Raw genomic sequence first — 27,928 nt, 5'->3', positions numbered from 1 at the left:
AATTGACCCGTGACACTTCCAACAACAGTCCAACTGATAATTGGCTGTGAAGAGCCTGCATGTTACTGCAGTGACAAAATAAACACCCAGGTCTTCTATGTATCATCAACTCACTGTTAGACTAACAAATCAAATGATTCACTTCCAAATCAGGTCCAATATAACATGAGGATATCCACAAGAAAAAGAAAAAATAAGAATCCTATAAATTCAAAACCTCAATCAACAATTGTCTCAAATCTCTCCCTCTCCTCTTTTCTCTTGCCTTGTCTTTCTTTTTTATTTATTTTTATACAGGGCATGTACATGATAAAATGAGGCAATAAGCATATTAATAAGAGAGCAAAATAAAGAAACAAAGGAAAAAATAGAAAAAAAGAAACAAAAAAAAGGGACTACTAGTCACTGATCTTACAAGCTCCCAACTTTACTAGGATTAGGTTTGTTTGGCTTCGTCTTGGCCATGGCCACAAGATCTGCAAACAATATATCCTCTGGCTTGGCGGGCTTGTTCGGCCGAATGTAGCTAGAAGTAGTAGTAGGCATTGATAAGAGGAGGAGGTCATGTATCTGTTGTTATCTTGCATGGAACTGAGGCTGACCACCATATCCATAGCCTGAAAACTGGTTGCCTTGAATAGGCTGAGGATACTTACCGCCAAGGTGGCTGCCCTGCATTAGGTGAGGATGCCTTCCTCCCAGTTGGGTCGGAATCGGTTGAGGATACATGCCCGTGGCTAGTTGGTTGTTCTGAATTAGTTGAGAATGCATCCTGATAGTTGGCCGCTCGGCATTGGTTGATAGTGCATACCTGTGAGCTGACCACTCTGAATTGGTTGAGGATTCATACCTGCCAGCTGACCACTCTGCATTGGTTGAGAATAAATGCCCATTGATTGGGTGTTCTGCATTGGCTGGGGTTGCATGCTTTCATATTGGTTACTTTGCACTGGTTGTGCTTCCCAGGGTGGTGGTGGAAGGGCACCATTGCCTTCGACGCTTGCACCTGTTGAGAGAAGAAAGAGATTGGTATCGGAATGATGATTGTGGTCATTTAAAGGTGAGCAGTGGTTAAGCAAAACAAACAAAAAATTCCTACCAAGCAAGAAGATCGGACAAAAAACGTTCTATAATGCAGAACTAGACAAATTAACCTCATTGCAAACATGAGCTAGGGTTTTAAGAGGACTGGATATGTTGTATCCAGTATCAGTATAGGTACGAGTGTCAGATTCCAGCACGGATATCAAGTGTTGAATTCGGCAAACCTCAAATGGAAAGATTTGTGGATTCGCCAAAATAGTTTAATCAATTCTCAAATTTTAAATTTTTTTATTACTCCAAAAATTTAAAATTATCAACTTGTTTCAAGCAAGTTTGAATTACGAAGCAACCCCTTCTCTGCTTCCTTATTGCGCCATCTGATCGCTGCAAGAGCAAGCAGTCCCTTCCCTCCTATCATTCAGCCTCCCACCTTCTGCTCATGTTCAACTTATTTTAGCCCTTCCAACATCTTGCCTAATCGCTCTTTCGACCAGTTCCTAATTCGTTTTCCTTTGCAGCCGATCAACAACAATTTCTCAGTCACAAAAACCCACTTGCTGGTTTTTACCACCCATTGCAAGCCCGTTTCAACCCTCTTTTATTTGACCTCATCATCAACTTGTAACCAAGGCACCCTCGTTCCTTAACCGATTCCTCCATCTACCAATTCATGAATAACACCCCCCCCCTTCTTCTTTCTCTTCTTGATTCTTTAAAAGCCCTAATCCGATTCTTTAACAACCCAATAAGGCCTTCAAGAACTTCCATTATCAACCTTCTTGGTTCGAAGCCAAGAAACCTCCTTCCACTTCTAACCAACAACACACATTAGTTCCCTATAGGATTCCCTACAGGCCTACACAACCAACTTCCCTTCAATTATGATTTTCATCAGTTTCATGTCCCTTTTCACCAAATTCGACAAACTTTTCGAAAATTTCCTCCCCTTTTCCTTAGTTTTTCCTCCCATTTCCTTTGATCTTCCCTCAAATAATCCAATTGCCCTTAACCTTACCCCTTATACTAAAGCTTCCACTACAGACCGTGAATCATCGTGTATCAGAGCTTCCACTATACGCTTACCCTGCATCAATAATATATGCATCATGTGCAGTTAAAATGAAGAAATGACCCGTCATCTTTGCATAGATTGCGATTACGCTTGTAAAGTTTGACCCATTATTCTAACAAGCTTTGTAGCTGAGTGGGTTTTCGTTAACTCTTGGTTTAGTCTTCTCAATAGCTGGAAAATCAGAAAAGTGTCCTAGAAGGCCAATTTTTTTTGGAATTTGACACCCTTCCCTATTGCTTGAAGACTCGGAATGAGCATAATGCTGTATTTTTTAAGATCATGAAACTAAGGTTGAGGAGCTAGTCCCAACTATCAAATTTGACATTCTCAATTGGACGAGAGCTGATCTTCAGAATAGGTCCATTTCCATGATTGTACTATTTGAAGCTGGCTTGCTCTCAATGACAAAGCGCGTAAGAGTAAAGCACGCCCGAGATGGAAACCCTTGTCTCTTCACCCGCTCACACTAAACTTTGGCGGAAGCTCGAAAGGAAATCTGTACTGTCTGGAATAGGTGGCATATTTGAAATCACAAGAGCGAAGTCCTAAAAGCTTTTCTGTCCCATTGGAGTAGCAAACTCCAATGAAGTAGAAATGAAGTCGCGTTTGGAAGGCATAAACATCCTAGTTAGCATCTGATGTGACAAGTTTCATGTTGAAAGAGATTCAAAGGTCATTATTTCTTGGGCCCTTAGTAATTCTATGAGTATATTGTGGAGATTGCTAATATGATCAATTGAATCCGAGTCTTTTTTTCTTTTCTTTTTTGAAATAGATTTGAATCCGAGTCATTAAAAAGGAGAAGCACCTCAAATTTGATCATCCGCAGATTTGCTAATGAAAATGCAGACGAGTTGGCTAAATCTGGAACATAATATCATGACCTTCTCTTGTCAAAGATAGCAGTTAATGTTCTCCGTGTCAACTATTTTCATAATAGCTAGCACCCTTCCAGCACAATCCATTCCATTTGATCATGATTCAAATTTTTTTTCTTCTGAAAAATCATTCATTATTCAGATTGAGCTTGAAATGAACCATTTTATCTGGGACATAAGTGAAATACAAGGTGACAACCCGAGAGGGGGGGGGGGGGGGATTGGCTAATTAAAAATTTGGGGCTTAATTAAATGGATTATTAAAATCAATTTTTCAATTAAGCCTTAACAAGTCTAACCCTTAATCAATCAATAGTTATAATGAAGGCTAGGGATTAGATCTTACTTTATGCTTATATACTCTAACCCTTGTTCAATCAAACATAAACACAAGTAAAGGGTAGAGATTACCAAACACCCAAGTGCAAGGAGAAGGAGAAGAGAAAGCATCCACAAGGCACAAAATTTATAGTGGTTCGGTCACAACTTGACCTACTCCACTCTTCTAAGTTTTCCTCATTGGGATTCAACACTAACCAATAAGATTCTTCAACGGGCGAATCTCAAAGCCGTTCACCAACTCCTTCAACTTCAAAGGGATCACACCCTTTTGCACGGAGCCTTTCCAATGACACCTTCCTCTTACTTTATGCTTATATACTCTAACCCTTGTTCAATCAAACATAAACACAAGTAAAGGCAAACACCCAAGTGCAAAGAGAATGAGAAGAGAAAGCATCCACAAGGCACAAAATTTATAGTGGTTCGGTCACAACTTGACCTACTCCACTCTTCTAAGTTTTCCTCCTTGGGATTCTCCACTAACCAATAAGATTCTTCAACGGGCGAATCTCAAAGCCGTTCACCAACTCCTTCAACTTCAAAGGGATCACACCCTTTCGCACGGAGCCTTTCCAATGACACCTTCCTCTTACAAATGATTTACCTTTCTTACCGGGCCAAATCGGAGACCCTCAAATATAAATGAAGAAATAAAAGAAAGAACTCTCAATGCCTCTAGATTAGGCGGATTACAACTTTGAAAGCTCACAAACACTCCAAGGAATAGATACAAATATAAAGCCTATGGAGTACCTCTTGATAGAATGTACAAATATAAGTTCAAAGAGGTTTAACCTTTCATATAAAAGTTTAGATTCAAGAAGATGAGATTTGATCTTCCAAAAGGTTGTTTAGAAAGGTTTTGATAGTATATATATAGCCCACAAGAAAATATGACCGTTTGGGAGAAAAACTGTAAATTACAGGGTTGAAAAGTTAACCTGCGAAAGCCCCAACGGATCTATTTCCTGGCCGCGGCGGTCGACTGAGGCACAACGGTCACCTGACCTTATCGGGCTCTCTATTTGAATTTCAAAATTCATAGCATCGCTGTCGACCGGCCCAAGGTGGTCGCCCGGCGAGGGCTACGTGTTTGAAATAAAATTTTTGCTCAAAACACTATCGCGGTCGACCGGACCCATGGCAGTCGACCTCCAAGCCCAACCTGGATTGTTTCTGTTTCAAACAGAAACATATCCGCGGTCGCCCGGCCCAATAAATTTCGAGATACTTGGAGTTCCAGGTATCATCTCGCGGTCGCCCACCATAGCCCGGTCGACCGACCCTGTGTGAAATTCTATTTTTAACTTTAAAGATCATGGGCTTTTGGGCTTTGGTCTTTGGGCTTAAGTCCTAGGTTTTCAAACACATTTTTGAGTGTGTGTGTGCTTTCCAAAGATGTAAAAACTTAAGTATGAAAACCATTTTGAAAACCTATTGAAAGTGCATTTTACATAAAATCAAGAGGACTCCAAATACATTCTAATAGTGAATACCATTGAGTCTTCTTGGAATGTCTTGGCTCATTTGCACTTCCTCAGACTTCTTTAGCTTGAGTGAACATCTTGAACTTTGTCTTCGCTCTTGTGACATCCTCCAATCTTCAAATCATGTTAAATGGTTCATGAGGTGTCACCATGGCTTGTTCAACTCCAAGCTCCTTCTTGACACTTGACTGGAACTTGTGGAATCTTCATGATCAGCTTCTTGACATAGACATCTCTAAATGTTGATGTATCTAATGTAGGTGCAAGCTCTTGGTTCCTTTGATCTATAAGCCATGTGTTGAGTTGAGTTGTGTAATGGCTATTATGACATGAGAATCCTGTATATAACACAAACCTCAAAGCAACACATTAGCCCATAAAAGCTAATCAATTTGTGTTTGCTAGCATCAAAACAAGAAGGTAAGGTGAATGATTAACCCATGAGAACCCTTGGGCTTACAATAAGGGACTAATGACCTTCTTTAAGTTCTCACAGTGGTAAGCACCATTCCTTCTGACCCTGTTGAAATGCAATCATAAGTTTCTTTGTCATTAGTTACTGGCCTTCTACATTTCTTGACCAAAGGCGTAAGGTTATTCATACGTTCCTGACCCATGAACAACATCTGATTCTGATTCTGCAACACTTGAAGAAGGTATATATTTCTCCTTTCAGCCACTCTCCATTTAGATTTAACTTGGATAGATTGATCTTGAATACCACTACTTCTCCCTTTATCTGAGGCTAGGGATTTCTTTGGTCTTAGTTTATATTCGTCCACTCTATGGCATTTTTTAGAACAATGACTGCAATAAGATGGTTGTCATACACAACAGGTTGCCACATGCCAATCTCTTTAGATATTCCCAAGTAAATCTGCTTATGCAAAGTTTTTGAAAGATCTACCTTAATGCACAATCTTGCCGCATCTATTCTTGTTCCATTTTGAGTGGGAGCATAAATTTTTAAAACATTTCAAACCTTCTCCCAACAGAGCTAAGAAGATCTTTGTTGTAAAAGATCAATGGAATCACCGAAAGACTAACTAAAAGATCAGTGGAATCTCTGGTAGACTCCGCCAAACAGGAACAAGTGGATTTTCATGTCCAACCTTAATCAGTGGATTCCTCCTCATAAATCAAAGAGGTAATCGTTTCTTTGCTTGAAAGACTCGAGGAAGAAGTTGAAAAAAATGGAGCTATGGATTCTTGCGCAACTTAACTCAGTTTTATGTTCCGACTTAAATGGATCTTTCAGACGGGGACTGTCAGTAATAACTCCACCGGTTTCTCTGGTACGAAATGAGCCACTTCAAATAGGTTCATTGCTCCGGCCTAGAATACAATTAGCTATGGGTTCGAATCTAAGAGAAATTATTGATAATGTTTGCTACCCTGTAATTTTCAAGCTCATGCGCTGTGCTAACCTATTACCTCTTGCTGCTAAAGATTGAACATAAACCACACGACAAACTGGATTGATCTTAGATTTGGATTCAAACAAGAGGCAAAAGAAAACTGAGAAACTAGATCTACAAGAACGCGGCAATCCAGAATGATCAAAGATCAGGAATCAGTGAAGGAAAACCCAAAGGATCCTGCAATTGATCTTCCCCAAGATGTACTCTCTCAGCTTGTCTCGTCCCACCGGGCGTGCCCAAGTTTTGCAAGCATTATCTCTGATGTTCTTTCTTTTTAAGGTATGTCTTATTTTGCTTTGCTAATCTCGACCTTTGCACATTTTTTTCATACATTTGGTCTGACTTTTTAATTTTTATTGAATTAGTTTTGAAAAGTTACGATATATTAGTCTATATTGGGCTTATTGCATTTTTAAATGAAACTTTATGGCGATATAATTACATATATTGTATCGGCCAAGGGTGAATAATGTGTTGGTATTGGCCAAGTTAGAAACTGTGATATAACACGCGCAAACACACAAGAAAATGGCACGCGCTATGCAAGAAATTATTCATGCAAAAATATATGCTTTCATGTTTACATTTTTAGGATTTAAGAATTAGAGTCAGAGCTTAAAAATATAAGGTTTAGTACATGTAATATGTTTAATAGCTATAAAGAAATTCACAATTACACTTTACATGGTATTTAATAGTTAGAGAGGAAACTTTACCTTATGGTTTTAAATAACCTTGGAGACCTCCCTAGTTTTCCCATCAAATATAGAAATTTACATTTGTAAGTGTAGACACCCCCATTTTGCTACGCTTTAAAAAATAAAAGATTCCGTAGTTTCATCGAGTCTTGAGTCGGTCTTACATATTAGATTAGGTATTCTTGCATTTTAGGGTGAATTTCACCTCATTTTAGGAGTTTTGAAGTTGATTCGCAATCCACAAAGTCTCTAGGGGGTTCCATTGGCCTCCAGAAGATGAATAATCAAGTTTCCAATCAAGTAGGAAGAACAACTATTTTTGGGTTTCTCAGGGTTTCCCTCATTTTTGCCTATTTTTGCACCTCGTGGGTAATTTGGTCATTTTCAATGTGTTTCATTTGATATCTAGAGTGTGTCTAAGGAGTCACGAGTCATTTCGTGAATTTTGAAAAACCTGATAAATTTGGAATTTCTCAGGGGTTTCGCTTGATTTGAAAATTTTGTGTGTTGAGGGCATTTTGGGCATTTTCAGGGGATTCCAAGTGATCCTGTTTGATATCACCCACCAAAAGAAGCAAACTTAAAAACTTTCTATTTTTTAGGTTTGACCATGAAGACTTTCTATTTTTAACTTTCCCCTTTGGAGGCAATCCAATTTAAGGTCATTTTAGTCGCCTCTGGGTGCGTAATGATCAAACAGGTGCATTTTGGTCCAAAAAATTATTTCTTCTAAAGGAGATGGTTCTACCATATATCGATGGTGCACCATAAATGTCATATGTGTTGGGTTCATCAATAAAAATTTTGAATTTAAAGTATTTTATTGAATTTTCATTGAAAAAAAAACCCAAAATACATGTCATAAGGCCCATTGGGCTAAAGCCCACAAGGTGGGGGTCCATGTGGATCAACCCATGTGCGTCGGCCACATAAGTGGGCGCCCCACATGGGGAGGCCACATGCAAAAACGTCCAACATGGGATGAGGTGGTTGGTGACATAATATTTGTTTTGAAAAAATAATAAAGAAATGAAGAGCTATAATTACAAAGGGCTAGTATGGTCAGGTTAGTAAAATTACAATAACTTTTTATCTTCTCGTCTAAAAAATTTGTCGTGATACTTGTTTCGAACGTCTCGAAAAGATCTACAACTTTTTAGATTACAACTTTTTCTGACTCAGCCTCTAAATAGGTCAAAAACGAACTCAAACATTGGGCAGCCCTCTTTGGACGAAAATCATTTATAAAAGCTAGTTTCCTATGTGAGAAGGCTACTAGATTGCTCTTGAAGGATCTCCATTGTGTAATTTAGCATTGCTTTGCTTGCAAGAAACAAGGTTTAGAAATAAGTTCAATATGAAAATCAAAGAATGAGAAAGTCAAAGCACAAATTGAAAACAAGCCAAAAGGAGAGAGCTCACATTTGAAACTTCCAAATTCACTCAAACCCAGCCTTGTGCCTATAAAAGCAAACTCACCCAAGGCTTTTTCTGGTTGTTGAAAATTGGTCCCTCTCTCTCTCTTCCTTCTTAGAATTCATTCCACTTTCTTTGGTGCTTTGTTGCTCATCTCCTCCACTTGGTTCTACACAAAGTGCTTTCATATATTCAACATATTCAAACATATTGGAGGCTATATTATTATTCTTCGGGGTTTTCTTTTGCGATTAAAAGGGTAAGTCAAAGCGTATATCTACGGATTACTTACCCTAGAGACAATGAGAGCTAGTAAGGTTGGTCTTCTAAAACCCTCTTTCATTTAGTTTAAACTAGAAGCATACTATGAGTAAATTTAGGATTTTCTTTGAAAAGCTATGAAGATGAAAGTGTTTGCATGTGCAATTTTAAGGAGATAAGACCAGGTTTATGTTATTTCATAATGTAAAATTTTTCTTGAAAAATTTATTTTTTAATATTAAAATCTAATTTTTGAAAATAAGAGGGTTTAAATCCACTTTACAAAGCAACTCTAATAAGCCATTGAAATTTCTTAAAATTTTCAATCTCTGAGTCTTTTGTGTATTAAAAAGAATAGAAATCTGGAATTTCCAGAAATTTTGACTTCGTTTTGACTGCGATTGCACCTTTTGAACTTTACCCTTAAAGGAGTAAAATTCCAAAGATCGAATTTAAAAAGATGTCAAAACAGATCCAAAATCGATGAAAATTTAAACATAATAGACTTTTAAGGTTTTGAAACAGTACGAATGTTTGGAAGAATTTTAGATTTAATTTAAGAGATTTAAAAATTAGTTTACTTCTAGGGGTATTTTGGGTAAAAACCAATTTTCGAGAAGTATATAGAGTTTTCAGAAGTAAAATTTGGATGGGAAGTAACTAAAATCTGATCTGATCTCTTTTGAAGTTTTTAAGAGTTTTGGTTAGTGTTAGAGATGTCTTATGATTTTTTATGCCAAATCAAGCATGCCAATATTAAATCTAAAAAAAATAGCACATTGCAATAAACAATTCTGAAAATATTTGATTGAGGTTTACTGCTAGCATTACATATTTTCACAAAATTTAGATTGATTCGAACTATTTTTGCGATGTGTTTCTTTGTAATGTCGTAATCTGGACAGATATCTTTAAAATAAAAAATTGATAGCAAATCATCTTGACAATCCATGAAAATTTTACAGTAATCTTCTCTCGTCAAGAGAAAGCTACTGTAATCATTTCAGCTTATTTAGATTAGATTTGCTATAATATGGACAGAGATCTTCAACATTGAACAATTGATAGTAAAACACATTCAAAATTCATGAAAATATTACAGTAACCTTTTCTGGTCAAGATAAAGCTACTGTAAAAATTTGAAATCATTTAGATTTGATTTGCTACAAGTCAATGTGTAAATCTATAATCTGGACATATATCTTCAACATTGGAAAATTGATAGTAAATTATCTTGACAATTCCTGAAAATTTTACAGTAATCTTCTCTAGTTTAGAGAAAGCTACTGTAAAAATTTTAGCTTATTTATATCAGATTTGCTATAAGTTGATGTGTAAATCTATAATCTGAACTGAAAATTTTAAAATCCTTAAGAAAATCGAAATAAATTCAAATTGTTATAAAAAATTTCAGAGAATTCTAATTGTCCATCATGTATTCAACCTTTAAACTATGAAAATAGAAACCTTAGGAATCGTTGATTTTCTTTGCAAATTTGCTATGCTATGCTAGTTTAACTGCCAAGATCGCATTCATAATCGTATTCCAAGATTCTTGATAATTTGGGTATTTGAATTATAGTATGTCGTTGGATCTGAGGTTGTAGTCCACAAAAATCCTGAGAACCATACCAGGCAATAATATACTATAATTTATGTGCTAAATTGTGCAAGGGGAGAGAGCACGATCCCCTTTCATGAATGTGATCTAAGTATGAAATTCGTCAAACCCTAGAGCCTTTGGTATTCCTTAGATGTTAGGAATAAAAAATCTTTAAAAAATTAAAAATCATTAACTTCAACAAACAGAATTAATTTAATCCATGTCTTTCGAACGAACCGTTGAATAAAAGTATCTCTTCGTAGGAACCCTTAGGGCCCTTTAGGAACATTTATGTCACATTGTGTTCTATGTTTTAGGATGTCCTAGAGTTTGGAGTCTAGCCTCATCACGGCTGTTTGCTATGGATAGCAACCGTGCCATAGATCTAGTTATACTAGTCAAACCGTCTCCCTATAGGACAAGCCTAGTTAACCTAGGATGTAGGTTCACCTGCATTAGTTTAGGAAATGTCTTGCATTTAGATAAGACCATATAATATCTTACACGGAGTCCTAAGATAGAAAATCTATTCAACTTGAACTAAATAATCTCTCTTAAATTGTCAAAACAGTCAGTCTAGTCTAAATCGGTGTCTTAGATGTCTTAGGCATGTAGCTTAGTTTAGGCCACCGAACTACGTCGACTCTGATCCCAGTGAGGCTTGGGTACGTAGGTAGCTTGGATGCTTGATGGCATACCAATCACAAGTCGGCCCTACACACAATCAGTGAGGTTTTTTAGGGTAGTTTTTATTTTCTATCATCATTTAAAACCTTAAATTAAAATTGATTAAATCACTTAGGACTTTTCCCCAAATTAGAATTTTAGGAGAACTCTCACATAGATTGAATTCAAACTAAGCAAGAAAATTAAGAGACACATTAGAGATTACATTGAAATTAGATTTTAGGATGCATGTCACATAGTTCACACATTAATATAAAGTTAAATGAGTCATTTAAAAGAAATTCAAGAGAGTTAACTTTTGGAATTGAAGACCGGATTATCGGGCAAGAATGGTGCATATTGTGGTAACTCCCCATACCTTCCATTCTTGTAATCAGGTAACGAATCTAGATTTCTGGTCAATTATGGATCCTATATCTCTCATCTAGGTGGCGACTTTGTCATTCTCTTTTGCATAAAATTCAGATTGCTTTAGTGATCCCAAGTTCACGGAAAAGATGAATTAAATCAATAATTAAAAACGACACACGCCATTCGCGTGGGTATGAGAGACCAAGAGAGAGGGTCACGCTCCGCGCCCCCCTCGCGGGATCGGGTCCCACAGTAAGGTAATTAGTAGTTGAAGGAAAATTTACATCTATAAGGTTTTAAAAAACATTGGGGCACCCAACTTTTCTTATATTATAGATTTAATAAATATTGGAAAATTTACATTAATAAAGTTTTAAATAACCTTGGGGGCACCCAATTTCTATTATTATATATAGTTTACGTTGTACTTATTTGAAATTGTGTGTCGGTGAGGACATGCAATACTTTCTCCAGTCCTTTTCATAACAACAAACTAATAAGGCTTATCTGAAAGGAGGGTGCAACACTATTCATTTTTCAGAAAATAAATTACAACAGGGATATCATTCAAAAAAAAAAAAAATACAACAGGGATACATTTCCCTTTCACAACTCTTGTTGTTGCTACTACCACTATTGCTGCCAATGGTTCTATTACTGTCATTATTGATATTGTTATTATTATTTCTATTATTATTGCGTATGCTTAATAACTTGATTGAATTCTCAAAACAAACTAGCTTGTGTCAAACCATATCTGTTACTCAGTATTTGTTGACTTTTATTGACACAATCTTATTTACTTGATTGATATTTCATGATTTCTTTTCTCAAAAAAGCTTGTGTAAAATCTTAAAGTTGCCGTTTTATTCCAAGGGTTGGGCTGGTCAGATTTAAGCAAGGTTTTCGGTCGCCATAGAAACATAAACATTTCGGTTTTGGTTGGAAATTTCGGTAGAAATCCTATAAAATCATGAAAACATATGGAAACATACACAAATGACCGATTTTAAAGATGAAACTGCAGGAAAAGCTAGAATAAGTATAAATGCATATTTAGAAACCATCACATAAGCAACACAACAATCCATAATGGTTTAACACCATCGAACACCTAGTAACATGCATTGTCACGCATGTCTGATAATTAGTATATACCAAGTACCAAATTTCATATGTAATTTATTTAAATATTTATGCATAATACTTGCACCACATTTCACATGCAATTCATATAAATATAATTATGTAGGATATATTGTTTGTGAGAGAGAGCTTAGGCTGAGCTAGAGCTCATAAGTACCATCTCCCATAGTTGGTTGACTCATCCAACCCATTAGTTTTATAGGTTATAGTTAGGGTTATGGTTATAGTTAGGATTATGGGTTATGGTTAGGGTTATGATTTGTGGAGGTTTAAAATGGATGGCTAGAAATTACGCTCCTATAGATCAGATGGTTAGGATTATGGTATGAAGATGGTTTCTTAGGAACATCCTAACTATGTGAGGTGCTATAGAATGAATGGGTTGGATGAGTGAAACAACTATGGGAGATGGGGTATTGTAAGCTCTAGCGCAGGCTGAGGTCTAGATCACGAACCGCGCACCCAATTATGTAATACATTTCGGCCGTTTTGGCTTTGGTTTCGGTGGGGATGGAAACAATAACATTTCAGTCATTTTGTGTTGGTTTCTGTGGAACTTTAATACCATGGATTTAAGTCTAAAAGATACACTAAAATTTCTCAACAATGGATAGTTCAGACACCATTCCATTTTATTCTGAATTGTTTTAGCCATTTTTTGCCACTAGGGAGATCCAACACTATGGATTTAAGTCTAAAAGATACACTAAAATTTCTCAACAATGGATAATTCAGACACCATTCCATTTTATTCTGAATTGTTTTAGCCATTTTTTGCCACTAGGGAGATCCAACATTGATTTGTCTGTTGGTTCTTTTTGATCTGTTATCTTCTTTTTTTTCAAGACGAGTGTTCTCTATGATGCATCCTTTAAAATGTTGGAGTATCCGAGCATCTGAAAAGGCTACTCAGAAATCAAAGGCTACAAAACAAGGTTTTGTGGACAATCAAATCTAGAGGATCATTGTGATTTGTATGTAATTCACTGATTCTTGTGATTTGTAATTCACTGACCATATATCATGTCTAAAACAGTAAAACTACAATAACCATAATTTGCAAGTAATCAAACTACAATAACCATAATTTGTAAATCTTGCAGAGAAACTATAGACCATCTTTTTTTCGGTTGCGGCTATTCAGTCTGGATATGGCGCTCCATTCTGTGGAGGTTTGGGCATAGAAGACGACTGAAAGCTACCATTACAGAGGAAGAAAACTGGATTCGGAATACATGTAATGGAAAGGGTAAGATTACCACTGCCCTGAAGCTCTGCTTCCAAGCTGCGGTATATTACATTTGGCGTGAAAGAAATCTGAGAATTTTTTAACACAGAGAAACGCATAAGAACCAGATTCTTCACCAAATTCTCATCGTTACCAAGTGTAAGATGTCGGGTCTAAATTGTTCTGAGACCATGAATGATAGAAATCTACAGGCTGCAAATCCTGTGGGCTTTAAACTAATTCAGAAGCCGCTAAATTCCAAAACCTGTTCTTGGGCAAAACCTGAAGCTGGATATGTTAAGATCAACACAGATGCTTCCCTCGAGTCAGACGGTGCGGGTATTGGAGGTATCATCAGAGACGACTATGGCACTCCTCTTGCTCTATTCTCCTTGGAAACTAAGAAGGCAGAGATCTACGACCTCGAACTCCAGGCGATCTTGGCAGGAATCAAGCTGGCTTCTCGAAGAAACTTTAAACACATTAGGATCGAATCTGATTCCCAATTTGCAGTTCTAATAATAACAAATTGTGTTGACTTCCCTTGGAGCCTCATCAGGCTCATAAATCAGATTAAGGACTTGCTTGCATCCTTTCAAAGGTGGTCGATCTCGCACTCATGGAGAGAGGCAAATGCCTCCGCTGACTATCTCTCCAAGAGAAAATGTCCACTCAAAGGAGAAGACATCCCCATCTCTCAAATCACCCCTGATCTCCAAGCCATAATTAATGATGATTGCAGCGGTGTTGAATATGTTAGATTGTAATCAGCATCTTTGCGCTGACCTTGTTTCCCTGATTTATATTCTTTCTTTGTGTCTTTGTCTGCCTTGTGGCCCCCCTATGTAACTCTTTCTATATATTAATATATCTGTTGGAGGTCCTGCCTAACCTCAGCTTACCGTTCAAAAAAAAAATTAACAACAAAAGCAATTGCAAATACTATTTAGAGATATCCTCAAATCATCAATAAATGAAAAAAGTTCATGCTTAAACCAAGAAAAGGCAGAGCATAACACCTCATTGCTCTACACATAATTCCTTCAGGAGGACTCAAATATGGAGCAAACAATGTAGACTGCTCCAATAATAAGTTTAATAAGACAAAAATGAAACCAAAAAATTCGGGTCAAGCTCCCTCTGAAGCTAAATTATTTGAAACAAGTCACCAAATAGAGATATAGTTTTTCATCAACATCAGTTGAGAAGAAATAAAGAGAGAGATTACCATTAACCGCCTCCAGATCCGTACCTCTTCTCGTACACAATTAATTGTAACTTGTCATAACCGGCGAGCACACCAGCACCAGCAATGGCACGGAGGATGTTTGCACCTGCACCTTTGAACAGAGACCTGGCTCCCTCATTCCTCAGGATCTGAGAAAATGCATCCAAGGAGTTCTTGTACTTAACAACTTCACCGGAGGTCATCATCATTCTTCTACGAACAGTGTCAAGAGGGTAGGCTGCAAGACCCACACCAATTGTGATCACCCAACCAAGGGCAAAACTCGTAAAAAAGCTATCCTGAAATAACCCAACAGTAGGTGTAGGGTCACTCAAACATGCAAGTTACAATGGAGTATTTGAATGCAATTTAAAATAGAGTTTTTATATGGTGCCCGACCGTCAAGTCCCATGCGGGCGGTACCGCCCTTGATATTTGATCCAACAGCAGCTCACTTTTCTAAGAGGCTGTTGTTGGATCAAACATCAGGGGTGGTACTTTTTTCGTACCGCCGACAAGGGACTTAACGGTCGGGCACCATATAATTTCTCTTTAAAATATAGCATTTGTAGATATAATGTCTACAATAGATTGCGGGAAACTATAAATGCGCCCCTTTTCATCATTTGGGACACCCAGCAGCAGTGTATCAATGACAGCAGAGGGGCTGATGTACTTCACCTCAGATGAATTCAACGGATTTGATTGCCACGTACGCTGCAGTTGGGTGTCCCATGTGATGAAAAGGGGCGCATTTATCATTTCCCTAGATTGCTTAACTAAAATAATTTGGCTTGATTAGAGTAGTTTTGTCACCACATTTCTAATTGTAATTGCCCAAAAAGATAGTCAATGTGATGAAAATGTAGGGTGACTCCAACATGTAAATTACAATAGAGTATTTGGATGCAATTTTAAATATAGCATTTTTAGATATAATGTGTACAATAGATTGCTTACTGAAAAATAGCTTGATTAGAGTATGAGTTTTGTCATTTATCACATTTCTTATTATTAAGATATCAGATCTATTGCATATGCATCCCCGCCAATTAGCATATCTTGATTTTGGGCTTCTTTGGATTCCATCAAAATAAGTCCTTTTTTTCCAAATAAAATTCCTTTAAATTAATCTTATTTGCAAATAGGACATTAAAGCCTCTTTGGAAGCCACTTGTATATAAGATTAACTTTTTTGAATTCTAAAATGATAAATCACACATAAAATTAATATAAAAAATCATTTTTAGTGGTATCCACAAAAGTAAGTAGAATGCAAATCTAAAATTTCTACTAACATGCATCTTTCCTGTCAGAAGAAGTGGCTTGGCTTCAGGGAATCATACATTCCAAAGTACAGACCACGATAAACTATAATTCCAACACACGAAATGTTGAAACCACGGTAGAGTCCAGCAATGCCATCTGACTTGAAAGTTTTACGGTAGACATCAATCAGACCATTGAATTGTCTTTCACCTCCCCCTTTGCAGCCTTTGCATCATTTGCCAAATGGGTCCTGGCAAAGTCCAGTGAGTACACAAAGAAGAGGGAAGAAACACCGGCGGCACCTCCGGACGCCAAATTCCCAGCAAACCATTTCCAGTATCCATCTCTGTCTTTCTTGAAATTGAACAACCGCTTGAAATAATCCTTGAATGCAAAGTTCAAGGCCCGGTGCACATTTCAATTTGCAGTAATCAGAATATATGGAATGGAAAAGACGATTATAAGTCAGTTTCTTGCATATAGGGGAACTTAAATCCATATTTGTGTGAAACTAAGGTTACATATACCATGAATTTTTACAGCAACTGGCTACAGAACAGTCACTGCCAGTCAAATGTTCCAAAGTCATTATGCATTCTCATGACCTTATCCCAGCTCTATTTCTGACCCATTGGGGCTGTTTGGCAAGTGGCATAATTTTTTATCCCTGGTGGGTTTATTTCTTCCCAGTGATCGTCGATTAATATGTCACAGTGGGGAGGGAAGAGGAGAGATGGGAAGGGGAGGAGAAAAACTAGATTCCGTTGATCACTGCTCTTTTTTACCCGTAATAGGCAATGTCTGGCAGACGGAGAGAGAAAATGAGAGAAGGGAATGGAAAGATATAGGGGATATTGAAATCTAAGATATCAGCTGAGATTTCAATATCCTGGTGTTTGGGCAGTAAGGAGAAAGATGGGATAAAATTATCTGGGATAAAATTATGTTCTACTCGCTCTTAGGGTAGACAATTGAGATTCACCCTTCCTTATCTCAGCCCCATTAAGGCAGGGAATAAAGCCATGGCATCCAACTTTAATCAGCACGAGCTGATTATATAGAACAAGATAAAGGTTTATGACAAAGGGGACGCACTTTACATACCAGTTTGTATCAAGATGAGATCGTAGTAAGTGAAAATATGATGATATTTCAGAATGATTGACAACAAAAATGACAAGAGAACCAACCTGAGTGGGGAATTAACGGATCACATTAGCAGTGTTCCCTCTCCACAACGATCCAAAACCTTCACTCTTGATTGTTCTCCTAAAACAGTCCCCAATTCCCTTGTAGGGTTCAAAAAACCGACCAGCATTGATCATCTCATCCTGGTTCTGGATCATAAGCTTCACGCGCTCAATAGGAGCAGCGGCAGTAGCAGAGACTCCACCCATAATGAAATCAATGAAAAAACCGGATATGCCTTTCTCCAAAGGTGCATGGACAAATATAGGAGACACGGGATTAACCATAGAGATATTGTGGCTATGTCCCAAAGCCAGAATCTGGAAGCCCCCATTGCTATATTTCTCATTTGTAAAATGCCTAGTGTACATAGTAGTGGGCTTATAGTAGGTACAGTTCCTAGCCTGCAAATCTTGAGAGAAGCTAGAACTGAGATGGATCTGGCCAGCTACCTTCTGAATAACAGATGGGTGGTGAGACCGCTCAGCCATACCTTGGAAACTGAAAATACAACTTTAAAATATCTTATCAGAAAGGAACAGCAAAAGAGATATCATTCCAAAATCATTCCAAAAAAAAGGGGCCCAGTGCATGAGGCTCCCGCCATTGTGGGGTCTGGGGAGGGCTAGTTGTACGCAGCCTTACCCCTGCTTTGCAGAGAGGCTGTTTCTGTGACACGAACCCGTGACCACCAGGTCACAATGGAGCAACCTTACCGTTGCGCCAAGGCTTGCCCTCTTAAAAATCATTCCAAAAAAAAGAACAAAAATGAGAAACATTTATGCAAAGCTTGAAACAGTTTATTGGCGTTTCTGATAACATTTGGACAAAGAAAACAGGCATTTAGTTGATCTTGATCAGAAATGAATGAGAAGAAAATCCACCATTCTAAAACTTAATACAGTTTTCAGATGAATATCAGATGGAAATTCCATTGACACCAAAAACATGCCCACTCGCACCAGAAACACACGCCTACGCACACCAAACACACATGCACACACAAACGTGTACGGACATGGTTAATTACCAACATTCTCATGTCACTATTGGAAACATGGGTTGCAATTCTATGCAAACGAACTATCCCTATATTCATCGCGGTAGCTTCATAGGTTAGTCTAGTTGTCCAATTCATAACCACTAACACAACCTTGTATACTAACTTGTTCCTAAATATGCCCACCTATTTTCCTGTAGAAGGCACCAGTGTTAGGTCATCTTCTCCACGATCCAACTCATTTGCCGAGTACAGTCCATGTAATGCAAAGATAAATTAGGTAGGTTCCTAGTTCACTTAGCATCACAAACTGGAACAGTTCATAGTAACAGTATTGCATTTTATGAATAGGACCCTGTCTGAAAGTTGCAGAGAACCTATTTCAAAATGTAGTATATATTTTGCATACTGGTCGAAAGATTTCAAAAAGGAAAAAAAATGGACGGTCTTTCTCATCTAGAACTTTAGTACGTGGATGCCATGCTAAATCCAGCCAATATTGCATTGATATCAAGTCTGTTCCAGGAGTAAAAAAAGAGCAAGTAAAGTTAGTTTAATGGATTTTGGTTATTTGGAAATAAGTTCCTAAAGGTAGCATTTTGCCAAAGGATAGGCAAGATATGTAGTTGAGACTACCACAATCTAAATTATAAAGAATAATAAAGGGATATGGACATCAAAAGTGAATTGCTAATTGTTGAATTTGTTATTAATCATTTGATTCTGCAAAAAATGTATGAAACAGTAGGTTTTTTTAATAAGTAAAGAACACTGAAAGACAATTAGGATCCACAATCTATGTATGGGTGGTTACATTATAAACACTGGAAAAGTTTTGCAGTTGACAACCAAATTAAAAGGAAAAAAAAAGTAACATGAACAGGAAACAATAAAATACCAAAAGATTTCACGAATGATCCACATTCTTTCTGAATCATTAGTAACCTAAGGGTGAAAGAAGCCTTAAATCGCAAGCAAGCGTGGTGCATGGATGCCATCAAACTATCAGAAGTTTTTGGATATAATAGCTCTTTTCAGAATTTTGTGTACTATAAGTAGCAAGCACTTCTACTTGAATCGAACGAGATGAATGAGTCAAGCCACATTGGTGTTCATCCCATGGATGGTTTTGATTATCTACTCCTAACGTCCATGGAGTTTCCCTTATTGCTTGTCATGAAAACCATAGACACTTGAATTAGAGCTTGATGAAGAAAACAGGACAAAAATATTCTCAGTTATCTACTACAGAGTAGTAGATAGAGGACAATATTCTCAGGACAGAAATATTCTAACCACTAGGACTTGGGTTAGAAATAGAGGATGATTTTCCTTTTTTATAGTTAAGAAACCTTATTGAAGAAAGTGAGAAAAAGTACAGAAAGGACAAGAAACCAACAGAAATAAGAGGTGAATTATAGAAAGGAAAAAGGGACTCTTAAGGGTTTGCATAGGGAGCATACCTATGCAAACTCCCCAAAAATACAGTACGGCCAACACCATAGGATGATCCAAACCGCCATTTGGATCGCCACAGTGTGAGTAGGCTAAATCGCATCATTATCAATCTACTGCAAGAGAAACTTCATCTCTAAAGATGTTCTAATTTTGTTACTATGAGGGATTTGAAAGACTGGTAGAAACATATCCCCCAAAGAATACTGTTGCTTGGGGATGGGGCACCACATACTTAACTGCTAGAGACAAGGACACAACTCCATCCCGAAGGGATTTATAATTCTATTACTCTGAGGGACTTGAAAGACTGGTATGAACATATCCCCCAAAGAATACGGTTGCTCAAGGATGGGGCACCATATACTTAATAACTTAGACACAAGAAGACACAACTCCATCACAAAGAGATTCAGGAAATATCCCCAATGATGTAGCAGTAGATAAGATAAGTAGATCAAAGAGTGTCTTATCCTCTAAATATACTTCAACGTAGTTTCATTAGAGATAATATTATCCGCCAAATGCGCACACTTTCAACACCAATGTCCTCTATGCAGCACAATCAAATGTAAGATTTAAAAGATAGAGCACAAAGTTGACACTAGAAGATCCAATAACGTCAAGTGGCCAAAATTGTCAAAGGCCCTTCTACCACAAAAAGCACAGGGGCGTTTGGTTAATGGATAATGAGCTTCAAATAAAAAAGTGTGAAGAATATTAAAGTAGCAAACTCAAAGACTCCCAAAAAAGACACATTAAAGGCTGAAACCAATAGAAAGAACCTATCTAAGCATCCCCTTTGTCAATAGAAAAATCCACCTACAAATTTTCTTCTCTACGAGAGATTGAACGAAAACTGAAACCCTGCAACTCTCCATGATCTCCTACAAGGTATCCACCCATCTACGCGATGCAGATTGTAGGCCCAATAAGAGGCATCTTTGCCCATGAGATTTTAGAGATTTATTATCTGTGTTATTTAGTTTATGGGATTTTATTTTCATGTTTTAGTTTTAGGATTTCTTCTTCTTCCTCCTTCCCCTCTTCCTCCTTTAATGAATTTTGATGTATGGAATTTAGGGAGGAGGAGGAGAAGAACTCAAGTTGGAAAGAAGTCGCACTCAATTAATCTCAATAATCATCAAAGTTCCATACATGAGGCCTATATAATCATCAAAGTTCAATGGAAAATAAAAGCCCTAAAACTTAAACATGAAAATAAAATCCTAGAAATTAAATAACAAGGATAATAAATCTCTAAAATCCTAATAGGCGAAGATGCCTCTTATTGGGCTTACAATCTGCAGCATTACACATGTACTAAAACTCATACTTCATCCATCTAATTGCATTAGGTGAATACCCTTCAAATCAAAACTGAATCACCCCCCCCTCCTTTTTCTCTTCTCCCAAATCTAATTTCAAGGACCACCATATGCACAATGTGCTACAGTATTGTAGATTTCAAAGTGAGTCGGTGAAAACAAAGACATTAAACTGCCTAAATTGTCACTCGGCAACTCATTTACTTTAAAAAAAATGTTTAATATGGATTAGGCAATTCCAATCAATGTTTCGAGATGGGTGATCCCAGTCTTGTGCTAGCCTGTCATGAACAGCACTTATCCACAATTACAATGACCAATTTTTATTTTTATTTTAAATTAAAGGGGTGGCTCAATGCACGAAGCTCCCGCCATTCCGGGGTCTAGGGAGGGCTAGAAAATGAACAATGAACAAATTTTTGCTTTTAGTTATCGAGTGGTCCCTTAGCATTTGGACATTTAGCTGTGTAAGTGGTGTTCACGATGAAATCATCACATAGTTTATCAGCAAACTAGTAGTTAATACAATGACACCAAACCAGAACTACAAATTTTAACACTTGTGGTTCATTGCTGTACTTGACTTAGAAGTATTAACTTGGATAAGAGGACTCAGAAATTCAAAAATTACAAGTGACAAATTTTTTTTTCTTTAGAACCATTTAAGAAACAATATTACAAAAGATAAAGGATGCAACGGGTAACATGAACGAACTGGTCGTCAGACCAAGTAAATGTAAAATTGAGACCAAAAGCCAAAACTCCCTAACTACCACTTCGGCTAATGAGTCTACCCAAAATCAAAATTACCAATATTTTTCGGTCAGTCAAGTTCATGTTAGCTTTGTCACTCACACTGATAATTTGATTAATATGAGTACGTGATTGGTTAAATATCAAGTCTATATGATATATACATATACATGTACATGTGTGTGTATACATTATACATATATATATATATATATATATATATATATATATATATATATATATGTATATGTATATATTACGCAACATGCACATATAACATTGGAACCTGGTTAAATAGTACAAAATTTAGCAAAAGAATTGATGTTATTACATAAATGGAAAAAAAAAATTAGATGCAAATAGTCACAAATCAAGTCCAAATGAACCACATGAGAAAATAGAAGCATTAAAGTATGAACACCAAAAGTACAACATAAGAATTACAAATAGTACATATCGACGCATTGCAGCTGGAGATGCACCATCATTTCATCTAGGATAAGGTTATGCATCTGAAAGTCATAATCATTTCAGCTGGAGATGCACCATCATATATGTGGCTAGATCTGGAGCAAACTGATTACCGCGAGCATAGCCATTTCTGAAGTCGAGACGACGCGTCAATAAATCCATATCTTCTTGGCTTCATAGCGATCGAGGGAAGGATCTGGGTGCATGCCACGAATTGTTATCTCTACTTCCCCTTTGGCCTATTACTATCAAGAATCTCTGACAACAACTATTAAAAACTCCAATCGAAAAGAAAGCTTCCTGGGTAGAATATCCACTATCAAGCAAATCCAAAAAAGTTGGAGCTACCCATTCAAGACTAGAGCCACGAATACAATGGTTGGTGCTAGTGTCCAAACCCACCTGAGGCGACGGTTAAAGAAGTCTCGAACCGACATCTCAATCTTCCCTTTGTCTTTCTTTTGTAAATATTGTGGTGCTCCTTTTGTGTGAACTGTTGTACAGAATTGTTTGGATAGTGCTTTTGAATATTCTGAGGCCTTCATGTGGAGTGTTGTGCAGCATTGTATCGATTGAGGTGCTGATTTATGTGGCTGCATCGATGCTGTTAGACGTGCATCCTAGCTGCTTGTTGGTGAGTGGACTATTGATGCAGGATGATCTAGCTTTGATACCAATTTTGATGCAGGACTATCTAGCTTTGATACCAATCTGACGTAGGACCATCTATGGAACAGAGTATCTTTCAAATATTTGGTTCTTGTTTTAGCTGACTAGGGTGGGGAATAAGGTACGAGCAAACGAAATAGGCAATGCATGCTATATATATTTGAATTTGCTGGCAAGAGCAGACTGTTGTAGTAGGGAATAAGGGTGGAAATTAGGGTTTTGATCCTAAAATATGTCATTAAATTTGAAAAATATTTCTACTGTGTTTAGGGTAGGTTTTGAGGGGTGCATATGTATGCTCGAAAAGTCCAGATGTATGCCAGAAAGGTATTAGGGGTGCAACTCGGGTCGGGTTGAGGCCAACCCAACCCAACCCGAGGAACCCATTTTTCCAACCCAACCCGACCCGACCCGATTACCAACCCGGATGGGTTCAACCCGACCCAACCCGATTTACAATTTTCTCAACCCGATCCAACCCAACCCGACCTGATTTCCAATTCGCGTTGGGTTGACCCGATTTGATATGGTACCAACAATTGTCGAGATATGGCCTGATTAGTTGTATAAGTTTATTGGTCATTTGTTTGATGGCACTAACCACCTCAAGCTGGGTTGTCTTGGATTTTGAGAACCAATTGTGAGTCACCAATAATCATTTTTTGACTCACAATCGGTTCTCGAAATCCAAAACAAACAGGGACTAGCAATTAACAAAACTACAAGTCTACAACTCTATGAATAAAGTCTAAAAAGGTAAAAGTTGAAAAAAAAAAAAAAACTTAACAAAATAAGCCGGGTTACAATTCGGGTCGGGTTGCCCGATACCCCAACCCGACCCAACCCGATTTGGAAATCGGGTTACAAAATCCCAACCCGACCCACAACCCGACCTAGAAAAACCCAACCCAACCCGGCAAAAAAAAACAGGTTGAACCCGTCGGGTTCGGGTTGAGCCCGACCCAAGTTGCACCCCTAAAAGGTATAGACAGTTTTTTGACAAGATTAAGGGATGTAGGGTTTAGGGTGAGATTGGATGGGTAAAACATGCAGAAAAAATTAAGGTCTTGAGGTTTTAGGTAAGGGTAAGAAATATTTCTAGTTCCCGGGTAGATTGTTTTTGTGGAAGAAACAAGAAAGGAAGAGAAAGAATATGAGAATTATAGATTGCACGTAATGGAGAAACAAGATAGTTATCTCAAGCCATCCATGTCCCACCAAGAGTTTTCATTGGCATATCACCAAAGAAGCTTTGCTATCTCACGAAAGAAAAAAGAAGATTATTCTAGAATCATACTAGCAATCATGAGGCTTTACACCAAGGGAACCCTAGGCATCACATCAAGGGAATCGAGGCATCACATTATGAAGAATAGATATTACATCCACACATTAGAGAAACAAAGCTTCAAATATTTATTCATTCTATCATTTCGCAATAGCATCGCATCCATGGCCCTAAAGCTTACGACATACATAGGAAAAGAAGAGAACTAGAAAGTTTCACACATTCTTCAAATCTTTATTCCCTCAATGTCATCCATTGGCTCCGAGGTTCTCTTGTTCCGCTTGGAGATTCGCCTAGTTTTTTTTATGAGATTCAGGATATTGTGGGAGACCCTTCGATTGCTTACATCCATATCCATAGGTCGGCCAATTCCGTGACGGGTAGCTTAGCGAGAGAGGGAGTTCTGAAGTCGAGTGATGCACGAGTATTGAAGAGAGATTGAGGAGAAGAAGAAAGAAGAAGAATTAGGGGAAGAAGAGAGAAGAATAGAGGTCCACATTCATTGTTAGTAAGAATGACTGAATGACTGCTCAAAATGATGCCCCTTTAACACCTCTAAAGGAGGGCTTTTCCATGAGTCATCACAAAGGGAAGATTTTGGAAAATCTGATAATAGAGGTCCACATGTCATATTGGAAATTATTGGTTTATGGCTTTACATTTTCCATAATTTAGAAACTCAAAAACTCTACTCGACCTGAAAGTGTGTCTGATTCAAGTCACCTTGAGGAAGTGATTCGTTAAAGCTTATATTCTGTTATTTTCTAAAGCTTTGAAAAGTTAGTTGATGTTACCTTTGAAAAGTTAATGTAAAAAGTTAAAAAAATTATCTATATGTTATAGAGATATGTTCCTCTCGAGTTGTGTTTTTTAGTTGTTGACGGCTATGATTTCTCGATATGGGTTCGGTTGGGGGATAGTTTTTTTATCAACAAAATGTTATTCCCTTTTTTGGCCTTTTTGGTATTTGGTCAATGGGTTTATCAACAAAATGTTCTTCCCTTTTTTGGGTTTTTGGTATTTGGTCAATGTGTTTAAGGGGTTGGATGTGATTATGCAATGACAGTTCCTATGATTTTTTAAAGTGTTTCTCATAACAATACCATGTGTTTTATGCTTAAAAGTGTGAAATAGGTCTTTTAAGTTAGGCAATGAGTGTTAGTGTGGTGAACTTGCACAATTGCAATAGGGTTTCATTGCGTAATTGAGTGTTCTTTTTGATGTCTTGATATTCTTTCCCACATTGTTGGTTTCTGAATTAATGGGAACATTTGACTGCTCATCTATTAGGTAATCTCCAAGAATTAACATGTTCCTTTGTGCAGATACATTACTATCCATATTCGCTTCTATTGATTTATACCTTGCACGTAGAACGGTCATCTGGCTTCTTATTCATAGGAACAAAGTGAAGATTACCTTTTCTAAATTATTCTCATTAGATATATTGCTATTGGGAAATCAAATTTCCTCGCAAGATTTGCTACAGATGAGCCCTACCCCAATTCGAAATGAACAATCGCTCTTGCTCACAAGGATTGCTTGAGAATTGGGACAAACCTCCCAATGAAACCCGTCAAAGAGAACTTCCTCATGACCTAAGAACTCAAGTCAGTCCCTATCTATACCATCAGTTTCCCTCCAAGTTTATGTACTTCAATTAGTTGTAATTGCCTAGAATGCTTCCAAAAGGTTTTTTTAATTTAACAACCATGAAAACCAAGCACGTGTAAATTGAACACTCATTTCAATTTCTCTATTCTTTTTAGGTTGCTGGCAAGATCTTGAAGAGGCATGGAAGCGTGATGAAATTGAATGCTCAATTTTTATTTTATTAGCTTGGGGATACTTCAGTATTGACGTGAAATTTCAGTTATCAGCACTAAATTCACTTTAGTTTCTTCAGGTTCATTGCTGGAGAAAGTATCCAACAACCCTCCAAATGGGGTGGGAGGCTGACTTGCTGATGGTTTTTCAAGTTCTTGCATAAGTTTCACTCCAATGTTTTTTATATTTTTTTGTCTACGTAAATCCATGATCTAGATGCTTAAATAATTTTTTTCCATGGAACATGGATATAAGTTTATTTTATTTACAAATAAATTATTTTTATTTTCAGTTTGTTTGAATTTTGTAGTAATTTTCATGCCCATTTTGTTTCCCCAGGAGATCAATTGTTGCTTCTTCTTTGTTGCGATGCACTGGGTTTTGTTGCTGCTTCTTTGTTGCCCGTGCATCGCACGGGGTTTCTTACTAGTGTATATATATATATCGCAGAAGAGAAAAGAAGAGAATTTTTTGAATTTTTTGAAAATTCTATGAGAATTACACATCACTTTTTTGACTTTTTTTTACTAATGCACCCATTCAACCCACATATTTTCAATCCTACCCCCTCCTTTATGCTTTTTAACAAAGGCACCCATTAAAGCCACATAATTTCAATCTTACCCACCTCCTTTATGGTTTTTTAATAAAAAATCTATAGGGTGATCTTAACCATACGATTTAAGAGGAATTATGGAAACCTCTATAGATTGGAGGGCTATGACCAGCCTATGGAAATGATTTTTGGGGCACAACCTATTTATGTTGTGTTCCATCTAATGGACGGTTTGGATCAACCTATGACGTGGTCCATACAGTTCTTTGTCGGCCCTGCATCGCACGGGTTTTTTTTAGATGGAACATTCCCCTTTTATATCATATTTCTCTATTCTATTTTATTCCTTCTTTTTCTTTGTTTCATCTTTGTTTTGGGTTTTACCTATGTTTTGGTTTTGCAGGTTAGAAGCAAGGCATGTAGATCACGGCTTTTGGCGTGAAGGGTTGCAAAAACTGAAATTGAAGTGACTAGGGCATGATAATAAATTTGAAAGGTTGATGTGTTCATGAGAATTTTTTGTAAAAAAAAATTGGAATTGAAAGATGATTGGGCAAGAATTTTGGTTGTCTTTGAATTAGGGTTTAAAAAAAACAGGGTTTTTAAATTAGGGCTGCAGTTAGATTTTTCAATTCTTGAAGCAAAAACCCAAAAAAGAGAATTTCAGATATGAAATACTCACTTGATATCAATTTGAAAGGTATATCTCTAATCTCCCCTTACTTTTCTTCTTCCTCTTCTTCTTCTTCTTCCCTGGCTTGGTGGTTCTCTCTATCTCTCTCTCTCTCTCTCTCTAACTCTCGGTTTTGGGATTGTGGAGAAGCATGGAAAGTGGGTTTGTAAAACCCACGATTGGGTTTTGTAGACTCCAAATCCTTGTTTCCTAATTACACTCAAAGTCTGTTTCCTTAGCATGTTAGGTTTCTAATTCACACTGATTTTCTAATTTACCATATGAAAGAATCTTATTAAGGTGTGATCACTACCTCACATTACTCTAATTTAAGTAATAAGAAATTTAGCAAGTAAAGTGGGGGCCACTAAATACATACGCCCACTCCTAGATTGGAAAATGGGTACGGCAAATTTTTTTTTGGGAGATCTAGGTTTCCCAAAGCAACTTTATCTCTTCCTACCTTATCTCCCAATAACAATTACAATATGGCCCTTTTTCTTAATGGCTAAATTAGGCATTAGCTTAAAATTTAGAAACTAACTTAATTGGAAGAAAATCAAGTGGCCCTACTTGTTATTGAATGGGA

The 27,928-nt window shown here is 37.2% G+C and overlaps 1 pseudogene across 1 annotated transcript; it reads right to left on the bottom strand.

The window, feature by feature from the left end:
• Positions 1-116: 116 nt before the first annotated feature.
• Positions 117-27,624, bottom strand: LOC143886507 (ADP,ATP carrier protein 1, mitochondrial-like; annotated as a pseudogene). The gene is made up of 5 exons (XR_013253843.1): positions 27,349-27,624; positions 17,323-17,820; positions 16,161-16,537; positions 14,863-15,161; positions 117-1,006 (listed from the first exon to the last, which is right to left on the bottom strand). The product of XR_013253843.1 is annotated as an ADP,ATP carrier protein 1, mitochondrial-like (transcript).
• Positions 27,625-27,928: the final 304 nt, after the last annotated feature.

The sequence above is a fragment of the Tasmannia lanceolata genome, unplaced genomic scaffold (genome assembly GCF_043159265.1).
Source record: "Tasmannia lanceolata isolate RefF3 unplaced genomic scaffold, GAP_Taslan_0.1 ptg000011l, whole genome shotgun sequence".
Lineage (NCBI taxonomy): Eukaryota > Viridiplantae > Streptophyta > Magnoliopsida > Canellales > Winteraceae > Tasmannia > Tasmannia lanceolata.
Note: the sequence above shows the minus strand (reverse complement) of the source record. Positions and strands in the feature narration are given on the sequence as shown.